The sequence below is a fragment of the Diospyros lotus genome, chromosome 11 (genome assembly GCF_014633365.1).
Source record: "Diospyros lotus cultivar Yz01 chromosome 11, ASM1463336v1, whole genome shotgun sequence".
Classification (NCBI taxonomy): domain Eukaryota; kingdom Viridiplantae; phylum Streptophyta; class Magnoliopsida; order Ericales; family Ebenaceae; genus Diospyros; species Diospyros lotus.
This window is the reverse complement of record NC_068348.1, coordinates 120,013-140,273: the sequence shown is the minus strand read 5'-3', so window position 1 is coordinate 140,273 and position 20,261 is coordinate 120,013. Positions and strand designations below refer to the sequence as shown.

Sequence of the window (20,261 nt, the reverse complement as noted above, 5' to 3'; positions counted from 1 at the left end):
TACACTATCGCAGTCTTAAGCGACTGAATCAATCAGAGGGAGTACCCCGGACCCTCGATAGCCAAGGAAAATTGTATAGTATCAACAAGTGATTCGAACTATGATTTTTAGTGATGAAATAAGTGGGATCGGGAACAGTTTTTGGTACAGCTAAAAATGCAACTGCAAATTAGGCTTAGAAACCGAATTGATATAGGAGACTTCCGGGAAGTCAACAGAAGCCTGAGGGGGCTCCGGTTTTTAATAAGAAACAACCCTTCAGCAGTTTTGGGATGAAACAATAGCCCGATGAGGACTCTAGGGCGAAATCGTCATTATCAAGTAACTTTGAAATTATTAAATTTGCGTTTTCGGTACTATAATACAAATTAATTTGAGGTTTAAAGATGCAATTACAATTAGAGATTTACCCAAGTGAAATTAAGATGGAAATTAGGGGGTTAATGTGTAATTTCTTTATATTAATAGTGTAATATATATATAATACGCATATACGTGTGTGCGTGGTGGCTGGTTTATGCGAAGCTTCTGGGAAAGCTTCATGGCCGAAATTCCTTGGAGTAGTGGCCAAGTCTTGACGCAAGTAAGAGTAAGGAGTGGTGGCCAAGGCAATTGAGTCGGTGCTTGGCCTATAAATAGAAGAGAAATGAAGGAAGAATGGAAATAAAATGGAAGAAGGAAGTGGCCGAGAGTTGCAGCCAACCATGGCCGAATAGAAAGCAAGCTTGGGCGAGCAAACGGCCGATGTAATCGAGGAGGAGCTAGAAGCAATGCTTGTGGCCGGAGGCAGCCACAAGAAAAGTCGAGATGGTAACCGAAGCTGTCCGTGGTAGGCAAACAGCATCCATGGCCGCAAGCTGCAGCCATGGATGCACATGCGGAAGGCGAGGAGCGACGAGGAGGAGGCTGGCCAGTGGTTGTGTGAGGTCCAGATAACCGAAAGTGGCTGAGAGGCTGATTGGAGGAGGCCGGGATGAACCGCAACAGCAAGCGGCAGCCATGGCCGCAAGCTGTTGCAGCTGGGCAGCAAACAGGGAGGCCAGCAACGGCCCCCAACGATGGCTCGGCAAGGTGGGTGGTGACTAGCAGGGTCGGTGGAGGTCAAGGACGTAGCTGGTGTGACCGGAGATGGCCGTTGGCATGCGGGCAGCCGTGGCTGGGTGGCTGGTTCGCTCGCGGGAAACAGAGAAGAAGAAGCAGGGGAGAAGAAAGAAAGAAGAAGAAGAGAAGAAAAGAAAAGAAAAAAAAAAAAGAAAAAAAAAAAAAGGAAAATAGAAGAAATGGAGAAAAAGGAAAGAAAAATAGGGAAAAATCTCGAAAAAAATCTTAGAAAATTCAAAGGATTAATTTGAGGCTAAAGGAGCATGCCAAAGCTAGGAAATTATTCAAAACGCGCATTTTAAGGCTTAGCACGCATTACGAGGCTAAATTGACTTTTCGCATAAGGTGAGTGGTTTGATTTTAGTCTTATCTTGACTCGAAAGTGTTTTTAAGTGCTTTTGGTGAGTTCTTGTGAGTAATTATACGCTCCTAGACTTAGCTTATTTTACAAGGCTTTTACTTACATTCGTTGTGTCGATATTCACTACATTGCATTAACTGTTTATTTTTAAAATATTGGTGCTATTTTACAAGGCTTTTACTTACATTTGTTGTGTCGATATTCACTACATTGCATTAACTGTTTATTTTTTAAATATTAGTGCATGGCGTGTAAATTTTCATATAATGTGGGGTCAAGTCTAATTGCATCGTTGGGTCCATATGGGGCGGTATGGGGTCTACTTGAGATTGGGACAATGTTAATCCAGGTGAACGGGTGTCACACTGGGGCACTCGAGGGAATAATGTTAAACCAGGTGAACGGGTTTCACGACGGTGCACCCGAGGGATTAACGTTGGACCAGGTGAACGTGTGCCACAGTGGGACATTCGAGGGATTAAGTATGTCAAGGTGATATCTCGAGTTAGACATGTCTTGCATGTTGTCGTATAGTATGCCATGCTCGTATGTCTTTCATGCATTGTATAACTGTTTCATACCTTCACTTAGATGTTTATCATCTAATCTGGGCTATGCCCCTGGAACGTTTAATGTTCCAGCCAGGGACTGCTGCGAAGGCAAGGATGTGGCCGGTTGAGGGCCAATGGTGCTTAGTTTGTTAGTCGTTGTAACGTTTGGAGGCTTTAGTATGTATTTCAGGTTGTAAATGAACAGTTGTATAATAGCGATTTTATCATTTGATCTGTATTAAGTATTTTGCTATGGAAATACAATGGTGTTTTGGTATTAGTGTATCCGTTGCGTTGTATTAAGACTCGTTTAGTTTAAGATTATTGATCTTGATAATTAAACGGGCAAGACTGGGGTTCGCGGGGTTTTGTTTCTGCATGTGAAGATTGTTCTTGAAATACCGCGAGTGTGTAACTTAAAGAGAAAAAAAAAAAAGAAATCCCGGGAATACCCTTATAGTGACACGCCTGGCGAGACGGGGTGTTACAATTGGTATCAGAGCCCTAAGTTAAAACCCTAGGACGATTTGGCTAGGTTGTTAAACTTAGCATGATTAGAACTATTGAATGAGAACTTAGAACAGGATTATGGATTCTAGGAGACATTCGGAACATAGTCGAAATGGTATGGAGACTCTAGAAAGGTGAAATTTGAGGTTTTCAATTTGAATATACTTTCAGCGTCAAGGGGAGACGAACAAGTTCTATTCACATCTTTTGGAAATTAGGAAGCTAGTGAAGAGGGTCGTCGAAATGAAAGAGATATATGATCCAAAACCTTTGAGGAATAAATACTTTGGTAATTCCGGTACAGCTTGAAGTATAGTATAAAATCTCTTTCGGAAGAATCTTAGTGAATCGTCTTAGTACCCTCCCGTTTGAGACATGTTAAATAATGGTGGTGTCATGCCCTGACAAAGATAAGCGAAACGATGGAGATTATTAGGAGAACCTGTCAAGGGCGTGGGAAAGAAGAACGACTTGAAGATCTTAAGGTTAAGTTAGATATCCGAATTGAGGACTTAAGAAGAACGGATTCAGTTAGGACTAACTAGTGAAAATCCCAAATGGAGACTTAGGGGAAAGGAATTGGTAGATCATAAAGACAAAATCCCTGCTTGGAGATTTAGGGGTTTGTCGGTTGAAGTCTTTGAAATTATTAATTGGAGAATACTAGATTTTGCTGAGTGATGAAACATTGGATTGGGAGTTAGCATCGAACAATATGGGTCGAATGTAAGGTTGGTTCGATAAACCATAACTGAGGATTCGTAAGAATCGAAAACCGTAGATTGGAGATCATTAGTTAAAATCAATCACACTAAATGTTGGGATAACTGGTGATTATTAAGAAGAAACAAGTTGTGGACGATTAGTTTGATATGACATAACCTAATTGTAAGTCAGGTTTTGATCGAATGGCATAAAGATTCAAGGGAAAGAATGACTTGGTATAGATCGAGAATCCTAAGGAACGACCCGATAAGAAACCCAGGATGATTCGATAAAAGCTTTTGAAAATAGAATTCGAGAATTTTAAGAATCCGAAATTGTTGATGAGGATATTCAGATAGAGAAACCGGAATTATTGGTAATGGAAATAAGGAAATATTACCATAAGAAAATGACTCATAGGGACGAGTCGTATGATTTCATATGTTATTCAAGGACAAAGAGAGTTAAGGCGTAGATTTAAGTCTTATGGAAGTTTTGGGAGATGATAGAAAAAAAAAAGAACTATATCAAGGATATTAGTTTAGGATCAGACGAGGAAAATGAATCGGAACTAATTGAGGATCGAATTCTTGTTTGAGGTGTTTAGAAGTTTTTCTTGGTAGTAATTGGCTTGAATAAAATGCTCTAGGTTATAGTGAGAATTTTCCTTTTGACTCAAATTTTGATGATTTAGGATTTTGGAATTTCAAATAGTGACTACGAGACAAAGAGGGATCGACTGTAAATTAGCTATCATTAGGGTCAAGGTGCGACCGAAAAATTATTTGGATATCAAACGCAAGAACCGCTTGTTTTGAAGATTAGAACTTTTCAGTTAAATTGGAAATTTGAGAGAATCTTTTGGCTTATAGAGGATTTTCAAAATGAAACCTTACTTGATGATTTTGAGATTGTAAGTAATATAAGGAACAACGATAGATTAGAGATTTGTGATTTAAAACGAACCTTGGAAATTAGAAAAAATTTGGGATAAGTGAATTGTGAGTATGACTTTGATGTTGCTAAAAGAAAATTTATGCGTACTGTATATACTTGGAGATAAAATGGTATTTCAACCTGTGGAGACGATTATATTTTAAGCTTAAAATGACTCTAGCCGATTTAAGAAGATACAAACTCAAAGAAAATAGTTAGCATAACGATGATTATCAAGGACTGAGAGGTAGTCATAAAAGTCTTGGTTTGAATTTTAAGGCACCAAGCAATGAGACAGGCTTGCTAAAGCTTGTAAAGATATCTTGGGATTTGATTAGGTCTGAGCAAAATTGAAGTTGGTCCTAATAGATTCAAAGAAATAGGAATGATTGACATAATGATCTGTATAGTGAGTGTTAGTTGAAAGTCAATCGTGGAATAAACATATAAGGAGAATGAAATTTCTAAGCCAATCTTGTGATAAATTAAGCATACGGCCGTGACGAGAATATGGTTGAACGATCTAGTATAAGTTTAGAAAATGAAAAAAACTGGAAATACAATTGATGTTGGAGTGTTTTATAAATTATGAACGTCTGCAAGAGCAGCAACAGGAGTGCGAGGTTCTGTCACATGTGTAACAAATTTGGAAAGTAAAAGAGATTAAATTATGAGAAAGAAATCCGAAGTCTTAGGAATGGTTAGGATAAGGGTGCTGGATACGATTGAGTGTTACTCTGGAAAAGAACATTAGGAATCCAAAAGATCAGGGAGTTGGATTAGTACCAATAGAACCACTATAGCTCTCAGAGATGGAATGAGGAATTCTAGCATAACGATAACACCTTTGGTGTTGGTCTGTAACAATGGATCTGAGCCTAGGGACCAAGGCAGAGGACTGGTGGTTGGCTCGCGGTTTGGGGTGTGATACCTACGAGTCGGAGCAACACAGTGAACTGTGGAGACGGTCAGGTGCCAAAGTTTGGACGACACTGAGGATGTTATGTATGATTTAGAGTCCAAACTCCAAGGGACCAGAGCATCGTGGCAGGATCCCTAAATCATTATGGAAAGGTTGAAGGATTGGAAGATGACCTAAGCAGGTTAATTGCTATGTGGAATATGGTAGTCGATAATCAAAAGAGAATCGAAAGAAGGAAAAGTAATCTCGAGTGACGAAACAATGTTGGGCAAGCTGTTAACGGAGATTTGTAAAGGATTCTTCTATGATAATTACATCCATGATAGAAATTCGTGAAGTTAAGGTTACCAAGAAGAGAGGAGTGCGCTCAAGAAATTTAGGAGTTGTGGTGAAATAATAATTGTGTGCATAGGCCAAGGTAGGTTCTAATCAGGAATGGAACGATCCTTGATATAAGCGTGAGTTGCGAACTTACTTAGGTAAATGTGTTTCTTGGATGTGGCATCTAGAAGAAATTTAACTCTAGTTATTGACTTAACTTTTAGTTTCGTGTGCCTATTAATACGCACCCCAAGAATTGTGAGCAATTGGCTCCGATTTAGTTGTTTCGAACCTTGCCTTCGGTGACATAAAAAGATTGGAGTAATAATAAGTATACCTAGGTACCCTTGAGAACATGAGTGGATTTTTCAAAATGAAGTCAAAGTCAACATAAAGAAATGGTAAGATATAAGTTGATGAGCAAACAAAAGTGTTTATCTTTCCAAGAGACGTGTTATGATTTGAGGAAACATATAGTAAGCTGTTATAAAGGAAGAAGTGAGTTTTAGTTGCACTACGAAAATTTTATTTGGGTTGTAAGACAGTAGGCTAAGTTATTAAAGTTATGCTAGGTGTTGCTAAAGACCCGATGAGAACCAAAAGTTGTTCAGTAAGGTTATCATTTAAGGAAGTGTGTGAAAACTAGGTCGCCTAAAAGGGACAAGATTAAATCTACTCCTAGAATCGAGAATAATAGGGACCTTGTTTGACTCAATAGAAAAATTGTTTCTCATGTGGAAGAATATGGAAAGTACCGTTTAGTTGAAATAAAGCATTTGGCGGTACTAGGTTGAGGAGCCACAAGTGATGGACGTATATAAAAATGGAATGTTGTCGATAAATTGAAATGACACGAGAGTTCTGTGTTGGGATAAAATGATCTGATTGATGAATGGTGTTTGAAAGAGAAATAGTAACATGTCAGGATGTTAGGTTCCTGTAAAAGAAATTGTGTTTTGAGATACCTAAATGGATAATTTGCATAACCAGCTGTAAGAGGCTAAGAAGTTATTTTTAAAGTTAATATTCAATCAAGGTAATGATAATTGAGAAAGATGTGTGGAGTTCGTTCAATGTTATCAAATTCTGTGCAAAAATGGCAGCCAAGTTAGTTCAATCTTTGCATGATCATGACATATGCATTAACATAAGAGTGGTTGGGAGAATTATTAGTCAAATAAAATAGGTTTTGAGGACACAATTAGAAGTGATATTGGGTTTTATAAATTATTTTGGGATTCGTGTAGCCACAGGTATAGAGCTACAACGGGATATTCTGGAAACTAAGTATGGTGCTTGGTAAGCATGAACCATGTTAGGACGTAAATTATGAATAATTGTTAAGGATTAGGAAAGGGTATTTGGGACATTTCAATTGGGAGTCATTAGCAATAGTGGTGATACAATTATCACGGACCAAATTTCGAGGACGAAATTTATTGAGGGGGGGAGAATGTAATACCCAGGAAATTATTAAGGGTATAAATGATATTTGATGAAGGGTATAACTGGAATGATCAAAAGAATGAGGCTTTAGGGTACACTATCGCAGTCTTAAGCGACTGAATCAATCAGAGGGAGTACCCCGGACCCTCGATAGCCAAGGAAAATTGTATAGTATCAACAAGTGATTCGAACTATGATTTTTAGTGATGAAATAAGTGGGATCGGGAACAGTTTTTGGTACAGCTAAAAATGCAACTGTAAATTAGGCTTAGAAACCGAATTGATATAGGAGACTTCCGGGAAGTCAACAGAAGCCTGAGGGGGCTCCGGTTTTTAATAAGAAACAACCCTTCAGCAGTTTTGGGATGAAACAATAGCCCGATGAGGACTCTAGGGCGAAATCGTCATTATCAAGTAACTTTGAAATTATTAAATTTGCGTTTTCGGTACTATAATACAAATTAATTTGAGGTTTAAAGATGCAATTACAATTAGAGATTTACCCAAGTGAAATTAAGATGGAAATTAGGGGGTTAATGTGTAATTTCTTTATATTAATAGTGTAATATATATATAATACGCATATACGTGTGTGCGTGGTGGCTGGTTTATGCGAAGCTTCTGGGAAAGCTTCATGGCCGAAATTCCTTGGAGTAGTGGCCAAGTCTTGACGCAAGTAAGAGTAAGGAGTGGTGGCCAAGGCAATTGAGTCGGTGCTTGGCCTATAAATAGAAGAGAAATGAAGGAAGAATGGAAATAAAATGGAAGAAGGAAGTGGCCGAGAGTTGCAGCCAACCATGGCCGAATAGAAAGCAAGCTTGGGCGAGCAAACGGCCGATGTAATCGAGGAGGAGCTAGAAGCAATGCTTGTGGCCGGAGGCAGCCACAAGAAAAGTCGAGATGGTAACCGAAGCTGTCCGTGGTAGGCAAACAGCATCCATGGCCGCAAGCTGCAGCCATGGATGCACATGCGGAAGGCGAGGAGCGACGAGGAGGAGGCTGGCCAGTGGTTGTGTGAGGTCCAGATAACCGGAAGTGGCTGAGAGGCTGATTGGAGGAGGCCGGGATGAACCGCAACAGCAAGCGGCAGCCATGGCCGCAAGCTGTTGCAGCTGGGCAGCAAACAGGGAGGCCAGCAACGGCCCCCAACGATGGCTCGGCAAGGTGGGTGGTGACTAGCAGGGTCGGTGGAGGTCAAGGACGTAGCTGGTGTGACCGGAGATGGCCGTTGGCATGCGGGCAGCCGTGGCTGGGTGGCTGGTTCGCTCGCGGGAAACAGAGAAGAAGAAGCAGGGGAGAAGAAAGAAAGAAGAAGAAGAGAAGAAAAGAAAAGAAAAAAAAAAAAAGAAAAAAAAAAAAAGGAAAATAGAAGAAATGGAGAAAAAGGAAAGAAAAATAGGGAAAAATCTCGAAAAAAATCTTAGAAAATTCAAAGGATTAATTTGAGGCTAAAGGAGCATGCCAAAGCTAGGAAATTATTCAAAACGCGCATTTTAAGGCTTAGCACGCATTACGAGGCTAAATTGACTTTTCGCATAAGGTGAGTGGTTTGATTTTAGTCTTATCTTGACTCGAAAGTGTTTTTAAGTGCTTTTGGTGAGTTCTTGTGAGTAATTATACGCTCCTAGACTTAGCTTATTTTACAAGGCTTTTACTTACATTCGTTGTGTCGATATTCACTACATTGCATTAACTGTTTATTTTTAAAATATTGGTGCTATTTTACAAGGCTTTTACTTACATTTGTTGTGTCGATATTCACTACATTGCATTAACTGTTTATTTTTTAAATATTAGTGCATGGCGTGTAAATTTTCATATAATGTGGGGTCAAGTCTAATTGCATCGTTGGGTCCATATGGGGCGGTATGGGGTCTACTTGAGATTGGGACAATGTTAATCCAGGTGAACGGGTGTCACACTGGGGCACTCGAGGGAATAATGTTAAACCAGGTGAACGGGTTTCACGACGGTGCACCCGAGGGATTAACGTTGGACCAGGTGAACGTGTGCCACAGTGGGACATTCGAGGGATTAAGTATGTCAAGGTGATATCTCGAGTTAGACATGTCTTGCATGTTGTCGTATAGTATGCCATGCTCGTATGTCTTTCATGCATTGTATAACTGTTTCATACCTTCACTTAGATGTTTATCATCTAATCTGGGCTATGCCCCTGGAACGTTTAATGTTCCAGCCAGGGACTGCTGCGAAGGCAAGGATGTGGCCGGTTGAGGGCCAATGGTGCTTAGTTTGTTAGTCGTTGTAACGTTTGGAGGCTTTAGTATGTATTTCAGGTTGTAAATGAACAGTTGTATAATAGCGATTTTATCATTTGATCTGTATTAAGTATTTTGCTATGGAAATACAATGGTGTTTTGGTATTAGTGTATCCGTTGCGTTGTATTAAGACTCGTTTAGTTTAAGATTATTGATCTTGATAGTTAAACGGGCAAGACTGGGGTTCGCGGGGTTTTGTTTCTGCATGTGAAGATTGTTCTTGAAATACCGCGAGTGTGTAACTTAAAGAGAAAAAAAAAAAAAAGAAATCCCGGGAATACCCTTATAGTGACACGCCTGGCGAGACGGGGTGTTACATAAAGTTTATGGCAAAGGAAGGGGATTTGTTTATTTGATAGCAAGTAGTTGACACTACTTCAACCCAAAAATTCTTAGGCAAGTTAGAGTCTCTTAATAGACATATAACTTTATTTAAAATTATCCTATTCATCCACTCAATAACACCATTTTGCTGAGGTGTTTCATTGCAAGTTATATGCCTTGTAATGCCTACTTGTTTGCAAAAATTTGTGAATTCATGATTACAGAATTCTAGGCCATTATCTGTTCTTAGGGTCTTTATTTTCTTACCTGTTTGGAGTTCTACATAGGTATTCCATTCCTTAAATTTTGCAAAGGCTTCATTTTTGTGCCTAAGGAAATAAACCCTTACCTTCCTAGAATAGTCATCTGTTAGAGAAAGGAAATACTGGACACCTGATAAGGAACTAGGAACTTGGGGAGATCCCCAAAGATCAGAATGAATATAATATAGGACACCCTTAAACTTATGTGTTGCAGGTGCAAACTACAACCTATGGCGCTTACCCAAGGCACATGTCTCATAAAATTTAAATCATTAATCCTCTTAGGATCTAGGATGCCTTGTTTACCTAATTCTTATAAACCTTTCATTCCTATGTGACCTAGCCTTTTATGCCATAATGCAGTGTCATCATTTTCTAAAGATAAAATTGCAGCATTGCCAGAGATAGTCTCTACTTGCAGAACATATAACCCTTGCTTAAGGATTCCTTTGAGAACTACCGTGGATCCTTTCATAACCCTAAGGACACCATTTTTAAACTTATAAGACCCTCCATTTGAATCTAACATGCCTAGGGAAATAAGATTTCTTCTAAGGTTGGGCACATATCTCACATTATCTAAAGTCCTATACATTCCATCCCGCATCTTAAATCTAACTGACCTTATTCCAGTTATATTGCGGGATTGGTTATTACCCATAAGGACTTTCCCACCCTCAATGAGCTGGAAATTAAGGAACCAGTCTTTCCTAGGTGTCATGTGAAAAGTACAACTTGAATCTAATATCCACTCATCTCTACTTGATCCTATAGTTTTAGAATTAGACCTCGTTTTACTTTTTCCCCTAGAGTTACCTTTTCCTTTATGCTTTGATTTCTATTCCCAATTACCTTTTACACTTAAGCCTTCTGCATTATTTATTTTCTTATCTTTCTTATCATCTTCAAGATCTCTTGATCTTAGAGCAGATACTACATCTTCTAAGGATAGGGAAGTTCTACCATATTGCATAGTTATCCTTAGATCTCTATAAGATTCAGGTAACGCATTTAAAAGTATTACTGCCTAGTTTTCTTCTAAAATACTCTCATCAATATTTTCTAGGCCTATTACAATAACATTAAAGTCATCTAAGTTCTCTTCTAGAGATTTAAAGGTATTCATTTTAAAACCAAATAGTTTTCCTTTTAAATAAATCTTACTAGTCAAGGATCTAGTCATATAAAGAGATCCTAGTTTGGTCCAAACCTTTAAAATAGTGTCCTCCTTATTTACTTGCTTAAGTATTTTATCAGAAAGATTTAAAATAATGAGGTTGTAAGCTAATTGGTTTATCTTACGCATTTCAGGGGTAGAAGGGGGTTCTACCTTATCCTTCCTAGTTCTAGGTGGTTCATCTAGTGCCTCAGAGCACTAGTTTTGAACCAAGATGGCTATCATTTTCTTTTGCCATAGAGAGAAGTCACCACTACCATCAAACTTTTCTAATTCATACTTAGATGGAGCCATTTTATTATGAACTTTAAAACAGAATGATAATCACAGGTGATACTTAGATTAACTGAGACTAACGAAAAATTTCAAAGTAGAAATAGGAACATAAACTTTGAAGATACAAACAAGATATAAATCTTATTTTAGATTTTATATATGAGCAAAAACTGAAATCACAATCCAGAAATGATTTAAACATAAATTAGGTTTTCAAAAACAAACATGTACTCAAGACAGTATAGGGCTAACGGAATGGTGTAAACAACACAGTACTGAATCAAGATCAAGAACTTACGAAAGATTAGAGCATGAAGCAAACATGAAACAAATTAGAACTGATGAATATTTTCTCAACAAAAATTAGGGCAAAATAGGACTTGAGAGAAGAAACCCTTACTCTGTCAAAGATCTAACTTGATCTTCGATTTACCTTCCGAATCGAAGACGGCTTGATCAGGATCTTGGATCCCTCGTCGCTCTGATACCACTTGTTGGTTTTATAGCCCAACCTCCTTCTCGGCCAAACACTAGATCAAGCATAAAAATGAAACAGAAATCGAAAGATTACAACCACAACTCACACACGTAAAATATCAACACATTGAGTTACGTGTTCAGATCAAAATAGATCCTACTCAAGGTAAAGGCTCCACCTCTAGTCAATCCACTAAAATCTCAAGATTATAATTGGATTACAAGATCACAACTAAAGTAAAAACAGTATTGCAAAAAGAGAAAACTAAAACAGAATATAAAAACAAGAACAAGTGCTAGTTCTGTTCAGACCGATCTCACGATCAAGTCAAGTATTCGTTCTATTAGATTTCTACCAATCTCACACGCCTCAAGCTATTAAACCACAAAAGAGATTACACAATACCTTTGCTTACTGGATGATCTTACCATATAACTGAAAAACGCTAATCGATTAAAAGAAGTATTCACGAGAAAAGTGTCTCACTTTAAGCTTCGATTAGGGTTTCAAAAAATGAGTGAGAGATAATAATCTAGAGATTAGGGCAACATCAAAGCCCTTTCATAGCACCATCAATGGGACTGGAAATGGGTTGGGCCAGCTAGCGCAACACGGATGGAAGCATATCAATATGGGCTTGGCCCATAACATATCTTAGCCCAAATAAACTCGGCACGCATGATAATCTACAGAATATATACAACATTTAAATTCAATTCAAATGAATGATAAATGTAACTCAATTTCATATAAAAACATGCAATCAAATTATATATCAAAATATAAATGATAAAACATTTAATGTATTTTGAATCACATATAAATCAACACTAGCCTTAGTATAAGTACCTGGCTTGCCCCATCATGTCCTCTCATTAAGAATAATTTTGATGCATTCTTCAAAGAAGGGTATATGTCATGAGGAATCATAGCCAGGGATGAAGTTGGGCATATTATCTGTGCAAACACAATTCTTTCAAAGGAAATTTCAAGCTTAGGTACTGTCGAAACCCATCACATTTTGAGAAGCAACTATTTTGGCCATACAAGATGATGACATCACGTTATCATCAACATAGATGCATTAGCTCTCAGGAATCAGGAAGGTTGTTCATTCTCAATTACAGGATGTTCACTACTTGATGAAAGCTTGTATTTTAGATGCATCCCTTCTACTATCTCAATTTCCAGGTCAAACTCTCAATCATGTTCGTTATGTTGTCAATAAATCAGCTGACGAACTAGACTCATGGTGTACTAAAGTCAATTTTGCTGGAGTTTTATTCCGCTTGATATTCCTCTGCCTGTTCAGTCAATTTGTGATGAGTATGGTTATCCCCCTTGAGGGATGTTTGTTGTTGTTTTATTTTTGCTTTATTCTGTGTATCTCTTCCCCCAGTGAAAATTAAAAAACAAAGGGGTGACATATGCTTGCTTCGGTACTATTAGGCATAAATGATCCATATCTTAGTAATTTTCTTTTCATAGAGTTTGATCGTAGGATTACTCGAAGAAATTTAAGTTTGTATTTGTTGTTACCAAGATAAAATAATAAATTTATTAGACGAGAAACGTTGTCCTCAAAGTGCCCGAGTCTGCAAGGAAATAAAACAGTCAGAGGGCACAGGAGAGTCCCCACACAAACACTTCAATGGTTAAGTCAGACACTGAGGATAATGAAAACTCAAGAACAATATTTGCTCTAGTAACAGGGATGTACATTTTTTAGAATAATTGTCTGCCTATTTATAGAAGAATATAGAGTAATCTGAACCAGTACATGATTAAGACTCTTAGAGATAACATTTATCTTGATTTATCCTAACTTGGCTAGGATTAGGATTCTTATAGATGACATTTATCTTGTCCTTTTGGGGATAGAATTCTTTATGGGTGATTGTTTAACCTTTTCCTGGAAGGATTTTCGAATGTCAAAGTTATCTAGTTCACACGTTGTGTGGGACCCCTTGGTATTCGGGGAAATGCGTTGTCGAGGGTGTTATTGTTTTGGGGATATGAGGTGTCGCTAGAGTTTTCCACGGGTATTGAGAGATTGAGGGACCATGGGGCCTTTTATATGCCTCTTGAGGCCGCATGGCCATCTACACGCCTTCTAAGGCCGTGGGGGCTCCCGCATGCCTATTGAAGCTGTGGGTCTCCTGCGTGTCTGTTGAGGCCACGGGGTGACTCGCAGGCCCTTTAGGGTCGCGAGGGCTCCCGCATGCCTTTTGAGGTTACGAGATTACTTCCATGCCCTCAAGAGTTGCGGGTCTCCCGCGTGCCTTTTGGGTTATAGGTCATCCCGCGGACCCTTTTGGGTGACTTTGGGTTGTGCCCCCCACAACTATCTCCCCCATTCTGGTTCGGTCCATTTAACCTGGGTTAACCTTATTTAGTAATTTTTCCCCCTTTTAATTTGTTTTTTTTGTATCATGGCATATCAATCTCTACCTACTCTTTTTCTTGGGTTTCCTAGGGAGAAGAGTAGTTATTCTTTATTAATTATTTGATACGCTTTTTTTTAGTCACAAATTTTGGAGGTATTTTCTGTAAAAATTTAACTGGGCTCTCGACCTTCTATGTGTGGTCCCCCACTATAAAAAGAGGAAGGGCCTTCTCTTTCTTTTCATTTTCTACTCCACTTTCTCTCTCTAGGGCTTTGTCTTTCTCCTTTTCTCTTTCAAATCTTTACTCCGTATGCCCTAGTTGTCATTGTAATACCCAAGAATTTTTGAAGAACTTAAGAGAAAATTATCTTGGGATAAAAATGGAATTTACAGATAAATTGAGGTTATAGGGTAATTTCTTACCGTTATGAATGACCGAATCGACTACAGAGAGTTCCCTGGAGGCCTGATGCTTAAGAAAAATGATATGGCATTGTCAAGCATCTTGAGACATGATTTATGGCACCCAAAGAAATCGAATCAGATATGATTTTCGGTAAAACTAAAATACAGCTATGATTCAGGCTAAAAAATTGAATTATCGTAAGGGACTTCTGGGGAGTCAATGGAACCTTGAGGAGGTTCATAAATGGTATGTAGAACAACCCTTCAGTGGTTTCAGGAAGAAACAAAAGGATTTACGATCAAAACGAAGATTTGAGCCTAAGTGTAATTTCTCGAATTTGCCCGAGGGAGGTCAAAATGATGTTTTTGCATAATCTCCAGGGATGAAATTGAAGGTTTAAGACTTGAGGGTCTCAACAAAAATTATGAAAAGGTTTAAGTGGGGCAAAAGTGCAAAAACCCAAAAATGTTGGTAATGGGAAACCGACCAATCCATTGCCAGTCGTTGACATCCGATTTCAGCCATGGGGATCGCGAGGTGGATGGTCAGGGATGCCTTAGGGTCAAGGCTTGGCCGACAACGGCCACTGGGGTGATCAGATTTTTGAGAAATTCGATCGAAAGTTTGGTCGTTTTGTCAAAGCTCTGCAAGTGATGATTTTGGTAGGATAAGGGTGATTCTAGGGTGATCTGAGGTAGGTAGAAGCTCTTAGGGATTTGGGTTGGTCGGGCACGGGCATTTGAAAGCCCAAAATTGTCTATAAATAGGGGTTCTAAGGATGATCGAATTTGAAGAATTTTAGGCTTCAAATTGCCCCATTTTTAGACGAATTGAGAGATGCAAATAAGGGGATTTTGTGTCCCTATGAGTTGAGGATCAAATCTAGAGATTTTGAGGCATTTTGGTAGTGTTTTGATGGGGTTTCGAAGCTTTGCTTGAGAAAGAGATGGATGGTGGGGCCAAGGCTTTGACCGACTAGGGTTTAGTCATATACTGTGTTCTGGAAGCATGAGATTCCTCACTTTTTCTCTTTACTATCATATCAGCCATGTATGCCTCCATAGTGTTTCCCAATAGATTTTTAAAGACTTTGTTCACCATTATTTGATATGTATCCCTAATGTTCTTCAATCCGAATGGCATAACCTTGTAGTAGTATGTCCCTCTCTCGATGATGAAAGCAGTTTTCTCGGCGTTTGAGGCGTACATCAAGATTTGATGATGTGAAAAATGTTAGTTTAAGAGGGGGGTGAATTAAACTTTTTCACCCTTTAAAAATAACTTTAAATCATAAACAAATGAATAATTCAACACATACAATACATAGTGGTTTAGCTTTTAAAGCCTAGTCCACTACCTTAACTCCTTAACAAAGATTTTGGCAAACCATTTTTTACCTTTGTAGTTTTTGAGCAGGTTCAGCTACTAACCTTTACATAATGGCTTTTTAAGACTTAGTTTAGCCACAACCAATGTCTTTTACAGGTTAAGTCTTAACCTTTATAAATTTTATAATGGAATGTGAAAAGAATTTCTCAAGAGAAAAAGAAAGATAATACAAGTAAACAATATTTTGTCTTGAAAGATATAGAGATATAAAATATAGAATTTAGTACAATTTTTTTTTGAAAAGCCTAAGTAGATTGAATGTGAAATATTGGGAGAAGAAGAATTTAGCTTCGAAAAATCGTGGGTTGTCTTTGTATTGTATTGTTGTAACTTTTTTTCAAGCTCTTTCTTCTATTTATAGGCTTCTGGTATGGAATGCAAATGACTTTCCATAAACAATTGGAATGCTTGTTTGTCTGACAACTACCACTTTTTGCAAAGGAAGTTCACTCGAGTACAAATTGATCATTACTCGATTATAAAACACTTTACTCGATTACTCTGGACATGATAGAGAATTGCATTACATGCTCGAGTATACTGACTTATTTAGTCGAGTATACTTCATCTTTAGTCGATTATTTCTATATTTGTAATCGATTATTTTTAGAATTAACAAAGGATTACTTGATTACAAAATTGATTCACTCGATTAACTTGAACTTGGAAATTTTACTTAAGCTTATTTGATCATTTTAATACTCAATTAACATGACTTTATTACTCGATTAACAAAGACTATATCTTAACTTAATTTGAATGATTTACTCGATTAAATCTTTAATAACTCGATCATTCCTAATTGTTTTAGTCATCATTCTTTAACCAAATTTACTATTTTTCTCATAAAATCAAAACATCAAATTTTTCAACAGATGATATCCAAAGAAAGCATCAAGGAAACTTATCAATCCATATCCTGATGTCTCGTTAACCAATTTGTCAAATCCGAGGCAACCGATACGAGTCCTTTGGGCATGATTTATTTAAGTCAATGAAGTCCATGCAAGCTCACCACTTCCCATTGGCCTTCTTTACCATGACCACATTTGCCAGCCACTCAAGATAGTATACTTCCCTAATAAATCTGGCAGCTAGTAATTTATTGATTTCTTCATCTAGCGCTTTTTGTCTTTCGGGGGCAATGTTTCTCTTCTTCCATTTTATCAGCCTTATAGTGGGATTTATGTTCAAGTGATGGAGATTACCTTTGGGTTTATGCCTAGCTTATCCACTGGTATCCATGCAAAGATATTCGCAATCTCTCTTAGGTACTTTATTATGTTCTCCTTGACCTTTTTTGGAAGTTGGCTTCCCATGTAAACCATTTTCTCCGTGTCACCTGGATGTAGCGACACTGATTCCAATTTTTTGACTAGTTGGAGTTTGTTTACTAGTTGTTCTACAATGGTGAGAGTTTCTTCCTTATCTTGTTTCTTTGCAGAGGTGATATAACAGTTTCATGCTTTTTTATGGTCTTCTCAAACTTTCCCTATTCTATGAGCTGTTGGGAACTTCATTAACAGATATTCGAAAGACATAACTAACCTCATGTCATTGAGGAGTGGACGCCCTAATATAACATTGTATGTTGATGAATGTGTGTTGACAACCATGAAATTGGCCATCCTAGTGGTGCTAAGGGGTTCTATTCTCAGGGTAATGGCAAGTTGTATTGCTCCTATTATGGGGATTGATTCTCCCTTAAAGCTGAACATGGGGGATTATATCAGTTTTAGATGATCCCTAGAGATATTCATCTTTTCAAAATAATTCCAATATATTAGATTGACCAAGCTACCGCTGTCTACTAATATTCTTCCCATAAGATGTTTGGCTATTACTGCTGAAATGACCAAAGGGTTGTCGTGAGGGAATTATGACCTCCCATTGATCAGCGATCATGAAGGTGATGGCTTCTTCATTATCTTGTATTAGCATTAACGAATTAACTTGGTAATCATGTCATGCATTTGCTTTCCTAGAAGATGGGGTATGACCAGCCATAGTTTCTCCTCTCGATATCATATAGATTGCTTGATTAGTTGGTTGATTGTCCACTGGGGGATTTCTTCTTTCTTCTCTTCCTCGATCACCGTCTTTCCTTTCATCTTCACGCCTCCTCCGATCCCTTTCCTCTGTTCATGCATGCCTTTGTAATTACCCATTCCTGATTAGCTATTCGATTTGATTCATCAAATCTCGACATCGGTTAGTGTTGTGTCCATACGTCTTATGAAACCTGTAATAGGCATCTCTATCTTTTTCCATATGTCGATTTGTTTTCTTGGAAAATTTTAGTACATCAGTCATTTCAATGATTGGTAAGATATGAGGACGGGATTCAGAGAGTGGATTGTAGTTCTTTTATTGTAACTTTGGAGGGGCATCATTTCTCATCGCCTTGCGTTTTCTTCTGTCTTCACGGTCTTTAGAGTCTCCTCCATTTTTTTTCCATCCTTTTTCTTTACTTGTTCGCACAGTCTTCATGACTTCTGAATGTAAAATATATTTATTTTCCTATACTAACAAATTTGTTGGAATAATTGGTGGCTCCTTAGCTAATGATTTTTGTAGTGATGTAAACCAAACATAGCTGCCACAACTATTGTTACTTGCAAACCTTGCACCTCTAATGTTGCATTGTGAAATCTATCAACATATTGGCACAAGGTTTCTTTACTAGTTTGCTTAATACTAAGAAGACACGTGGAGTCCTTCTTCCTTTGGATGTTGATGACAAAGGCTTTTGTGAACTCGGATTTTAGTTGTTTGGAAGTGGATATAGAATGTTCCGGTAGACAGTTATACCAAGCTCAAGCATGCTTTGTTAAAGTCAAGGGGAAAGCCTGTCACATGATTTCATCTCCCCATCGATGTAGTATCATCAAGGACTCGTAATTTTGGATATGGTCATGAGGGTTGCCCTTACCTGAGTACATGTTCATCTAAGGCATTTTGAATTTTATTGGTAAAGGCTTTTCCATGATATCTGGTGTAAAAGGGAATTCTTTTCCTAGATTGATCATCTAGCGTGGGTAGCAACTTCTTTTATTCCAGGATCCTCTCAATCATCTTTTCCATGTTTACTGTTTATGAACACTAATCGCCGGGTCCTCAATTTTGTTAATTTTCTTTACTAGGCCTCTGGGAGGGGTTGTTCTTCATCAGTGGATGTACTTTTGACATTCTTTAGTTATTTTCTATTTTGAGAATCTTTTTGGGTATCCCTGCATCTTTTCGGTATTCCTTCCCTGTCCTTATCACATATTTGAGAAAGAGAAGGCTCTCGTGCTTGAGTTTTTTGAGAAGGGGTAGGATGAGATCTAGTCTTTTGCAGTTCAAGTGTAGTCTTTGAACTTCCTTCTTGTGCCTCTGGAGGATAGCTTGGACAGGCTGTAAATTTCTTGAGGGTTGATAGTAGAGTTGTTTGTGGGGCTATGCGTTTTAGTAAATTGATAACCTCTCGCAATGCTTGCATCTCTTCCTCATGTTGGCATTGCAAGGCTTCATATTCCACTCATGGTACCATGGAGAAGGTATACCCTTACGGATCTATGAATTTTATGGGACAAGCATCTTGTTGGTTCTAGAAGTAAATTCCCGATTGGCCTTGGGAGTGAAATCCTCGCTGACCTTGAGGCTATGCCTTATGTTGGCCTTAGGGATGAACCCTAAACAAGCTTTGGGAATGGACACTAGGCTGGTTGCTCGGCCACCTCCACATATGAACTTGGGAGGGAAATTCTAGCGGGCCCTGGGGTAAATACTTGGATTGTTTTGGGGAAAATGCCATTGTTGCCCATGTGGAAGAGCTTCCAACGAGCCCTAGGAGTGAGCTCCTAGTTGGCCTTGGAGAGGAACCTCTAGTTACCCTTGGGGAAAAGCCTCCAACAAGTCCTAGGGGTGAGCTCCTGGCTGGCCTTGGGGAGGAGCCCCCAACTGACCCTAGGGAAAAGCCAATGAGCCTTGGGGGTGGTCCCCTGGCTAGCCCTAGGGAGGAGTCCCTTATGGTCCCTTTGACTGAACTCTATTCCATCTTGTTGCTCTTGATTGGTGGTACTCTTGGTCTGGGCCATTATAGACTAATTTATTATATTTTCGTACAAGTTCCCACAAACAATGTCAATTGTAGTTGCCAAGATACAACAATTAATAAATTTATTTAATGGAAAATGTCGTTATCAAACTGCCTAAGTCTATAAGGAAAGAAAACAGTCAAAGGGCGCAAGAGGGCCCTCATGCAAACACTCCGATACTTAAGTCAAATACTGAGGATGATGAAAATCTGAGAATAATATTTCCTCCAATATCAAAGACGTATATTTTTTGAAATGAGTGCTTGTCTATTTATAGTGGAACATGGAGTAATTCGAAATAATATAGGATTAAGACTCTTAGAGATAACGTCTATTTTGATTTACCCTA

General features: G+C 38.4%; 2 long non-coding RNA genes across 2 annotated transcripts; both read left to right on the top strand.

Moving 5' to 3' along the window:
* The first annotated feature begins 665 nt into the window (after positions 1 to 665).
* LOC127813164 (uncharacterized) lies at positions 666 to 2,293 on the top strand. Its single transcript, XR_008026079.1, has 2 exons — positions 666 to 1,446; positions 2,104 to 2,293. It is a non-coding gene; the product is annotated as an uncharacterized LOC127813164 (long non-coding RNA).
* Positions 2,294 to 7,611: 5,318 nt separating this feature from the next.
* On the top strand, positions 7,612 to 9,240 carry LOC127813163 (uncharacterized). The gene is made up of 2 exons (XR_008026078.1): positions 7,612 to 8,393; positions 9,051 to 9,240. It is a non-coding gene; the product is annotated as an uncharacterized LOC127813163 (long non-coding RNA).
* The last annotated feature ends 11,021 nt before the right edge of the window (positions 9,241 to 20,261 follow it).